This window comes from Giraffa tippelskirchi, chromosome 5 (genome assembly GCF_054371585.1).
Source record: "Giraffa tippelskirchi isolate mGirTip1 chromosome 5, T2T-mGirTip1v1.2.pri, whole genome shotgun sequence".
NCBI lineage: Eukaryota > Metazoa > Chordata > Mammalia > Artiodactyla > Giraffidae > Giraffa > Giraffa tippelskirchi.
The window spans coordinates 35,837,073-35,841,426 of record NC_137279.1 but is presented as its reverse complement, the minus strand read 5'-3'; positions in this window follow the sequence as shown (position 1 = coordinate 35,841,426).

Genomic DNA, 4,354 nt, shown 5'->3' with positions numbered 1-4,354 from the left:
CACAACTTAGCATGTGAACAATGAACAATAACATCCTGAAAAAAAAATCTCATATTCTTTCTATATAGTGGGATCACAATATCTAATTGAATCTACAGTTGTCTTCTGACTTAATTTGGCTGCAAGCTCACTGCTTCTAAAGTCAAACTAACAACTTGGTGTCTGTTATTCATGTAAACTGAAATGCACAACCTAAAAGTTGAGAATTATATTTTATTTGGCCAACTTACCAAGGACTTAGCCCAGGACACCACCTCTTAGCTCTGAGAGACTTCTCTGAAGAAGTAAAGTGGGAGCCAGGATGTATAGTAGTTTTTGCAAACCAGGTAGTCAGGACATCAAAAGACTACTGTTAGTTAATTTTTTTTTCTTTAATTAAGACATCTCATCTCTAAGCAGACATTTCAAGTTAATGAATTTAGCACTTTTCTATGTACAGGAAGATGCCAGAGTCTGGGCTCATTCAAATCATTCCTTTGATATGCAGTTTAACTCTCTGAGGCCAGTATCCTATTTTTCTCCATCCTGAGTCCCCTCAGGGTGCACAGTTGGGGGCAGCTGCAGTGGCTGATGGCTTGATGGCTGGAATATCCTTGGTTTACTGAAAAGGCAGGCCATATTTTTCATCCACACTTAAAACAAGAGTTGTATCTAATACTCAGACTTTAACTTCCTATAAATTTCTGTCATCACCAGCAGACTGTAAGCTCCTTAGAGGCACAGACCTTTCCTCTGCTGATGTCCATGGAATCCCTAAAGCCCGGTTTAGAGCCTAGCAGGCAGTGACTGCCAAGTCCTAACTGTAACCCTTTCCTGACTTGCCTTATCTGGCAGGGGCTCTATGGTCCATCAGTTCCACCCATCTTACCAACTTGCTGCCCGCTAAGATTCCCTGACACTACCACCACCTTCCTTCTTTTTTATTTTTTAACCATTTTTATTACTTATTTATTTATGACTGTGCTGGGTCTTCATTGCTGCAAGCAGGCTTTCTCTAGATGCAGCAAGTAGGGGCTACTCTCTGTGATATGCAAGCTTCTCATTGGAGTGACTTCTCTTGTTGCAGAGCACAGGCTCTAGAGTTGTTGTGGCTTAGTTGTCCTAGGGGATGTGGGATCTTCCTGGCTCAGGGACCGAACTCTTGTCCTCTGCATTAGCAGATACATTCTTAACCACTGGACCACCAGGGAAGTCCTACCGCCACATTCCTTTGGCTTCTCACTGTCTGTATACCTTCACCTCTTCTGGTTCCATAACCCTTCGTGTGCATCTTCAGGACCAGTTGCACTGTTAAACCATCCTCACCCACGTGGCAAAATCCTCCATCTCACCTTATGGATACCTTGGGCATCTCAGCAAACGCTCAATACTCCTCAACCCTGAAATATTTCCTTCCTTCACTTCCCTGATGCCATCTTATTTCTCCAGCCCCTCTGGTCACAGGACTGTGGGATTTGTACCTCAGGTTTCTCTCTTCTCTCTTTAAATACAATGTCCCAGACATTGCATAGTTTATATGTATCATCCATATGCATAGTTTATGTGCTTCACAATGAGAGAGTCAATTCCTAGGCAGGTTGATAAGAAGTCCGGGGGTCTCCGAGGAGAGAGGGGTCTGGGGTTCTCAAGGAGAAGGAAAGGATAAACTTCTTTTTTTTTCCCTCTACATTCTTTAGTCTTAGTCACATAAAACGTTTTTTCCTTTAAGCCCAAAACTGATGATTACACAACAAACAACTCAATTTAAACTCTGTACTGCTGCTGCTGCTGCTAAGTCGCTTCAGTCGTGTCCGACTCTGTGCGACCCCATAGACGGCAGCCCACCAGGCTCCCCCGTCCCTGGGATTCTCCAGGCAAGAACACTGGAGTGGGTTGCCATTTCCTTCTCCAATGCATGAAAGTGAAAAGTGAAGATGAGTCGCTCAGTTGTGTCCAGCTCCTAGTGACCCCTTGGACTGCAGCCTACCAGGCTCCTCTGTCCAAGGGATTCTCCAGTCAAGAGTACTGGAGTGGGTTGCCATTGCCTTCTCTGAAACTCTGTACTAGGGATTATATAACAACAGCGTATATGCTTGAGAACAGTTTTTCCTTCCTGAAAACCTTCTGACTAATCCTGATATCTTAGACTGTATATTATAAGAGTGGGTCTGGTAGGATCTTTCTATTGTTAAATTCTAATCCTGTTATTCTAAGCTGTAAATTGTGGGAATGGGTCTGGTAAAATTTTCACAAACTTGAGACATTTTTTTGAATTATTGTAATAATTAATTAAAAAGTATATAACTCCCTTGCTAACACTAGTGAGAGGGGCATTCTCCATCCCCCTTCTGATGTCTATGTCAGAAGCTTTCTCCATCCCTTTTAACTTGAATAAAACTCTGCTATACAAAAGCTCTTGAGTGATCAAGCCTGGTCCTTGGTCCCGAAGTTAAATCTTCTTCAGAGATCACGAATCCAACACTGTTCACCGTAAGCTATCAACAACTTGTGTTTCTGGAGTCATCTATTCATTGTCTCCTGGCAGCCTGGCTCTCACTGGGCACAGGCACCTCAGAAACTGAAGCTCTGACTTCACTTCTGCTTTCTTCAAAGTTTTATTTATTTATTTATTTTTGGCTATGCTGGGTCTTCATTGCTGCTTGAGCTTTTCTCTAGTTGCAGAGGGTGGGAAGCTACTCTCTAGTTGCCGTGTACGGGCTTGTCACTGCAGTGGCTTCTCTTGTTGTGGAGCACGGGCTCTAGGGTGCACAGGTTTCAGTTGTTGCAGCTCACGGGCTCTAGAGCATAGGTTCAATAGTTGTGGTGCATGGGGTTAGTTGCTCATGGCATGTGGGATCCTTCCAGATCAGAGATCGAACCGTCTGCATTGTGTCCACTACAAACTGGCACTTACCAAGAGCATTGCCAATGACTGAACAACACATGCATTTGCCATCTGCCTCTACGGAGATTGAACCCCATGCTGCTATAGCTGCTATCCCTGAGGGAGTTCAGGGTGAAGTGAGGCACTCTGTGCTCCAGGGAATCTGGTGGGACAGGTCTTTAGATAGTTGGATGTTTTTAGGAACAGAATTTATGATCTCAATCCTCGAATCTCCTCATATCTAGAGAAGCACTAAATCCCTTCTTGGTGACATCAGACCCTCATGACTAACAAAAAACCTTTTGTAAGTTGAGTGCTTCATGGTATTGACCTCCCCCTTCACCAAAATCTTATATTTTGACTTTCCCCCACTGCTGCTTTGGAGCAGTCTCTCAGAGCTATCTGAGATGCTGCCTCTTGGGCTACAGTCCTCATTTTGCCCCAAATAAAACTTAACTCACAACTCTCAAGTTGTAAATCTTGTTTTTAGCCGACAATTGGCAGGTGGATTCTTTACCACTGAGCCACCAGAGAAGTCATGTTATTTTCTTTTGATGGGCCTCAACCTTCCTATAACTGCCTGATCCAAAACAGAGCACCTCCTTGATTCTTCCCCCAGCCAGCATCCCTCCATCACATCCATCTCCTTGGATTATAGATTCTGCCTTCTAAATACGTTGTTACTTCTCTCCAAGCCCCAAGAGTCCTTTCTCTATTTTTCAGACCTGGGCTCTGGGTGATCCTGAACAATGTCACCTTACACTCTTATATCTATCGGGTTTTCTAAACTGCCTCTTGAATTGCATCCCCCACCTACAATCCTTTCTCCCCTCAGCAGTCAGAGTTACTTTATTATTATTTTTAAGGCATATATTTATTTATTTTTGGCTGCATCCAGTTTTAGTTGCAGTGCATGGGCTTCTCTTTAGTTGGGATACATGGGATTTTAGTTCCCTGACCAGGGATTGAACCTGCATCCTCTGCATTGGAAGGTGGGTTTTCAACCATGGGACCACCATAGTAGTCCCCAGAGTTACTTTCTGTGAGCCAACCTGGTTGTACATATCTGCTTAATACAGGTTGCCATCTTCCTATTACTTTAGGGACAAAAATCTCACCTCTTTACCCTAGCATTCAAGATACTTCACGGTAGAGCCACTGACTGTCATGTCAGTTAGCCCTGCCATCTCTCCCCACCCTATCCCACCCAACACACCCTAAGCTACAGTTAAAGCCATCTTTTCAGTTCTTCAAACATTCCTCCAACTTTTAACTAGAGTGCTTCCTGATACTCCATGCTTACATTTGCTTCAGGTCCCAGCTTAAAGATCACTTCCAGAAATACCCCAGGCCCCTACCACCTCTTGCCCATGCCCTGGAAGGTGGGAATTACAACTTGTTCATCATTGGTGTGTCAACGGTGTGCCTAGAAGGCCTCCAAATATTTCTGAAAATAAGGAGATATGTTAAAGTTAGAAGGAAAAAGTCAGA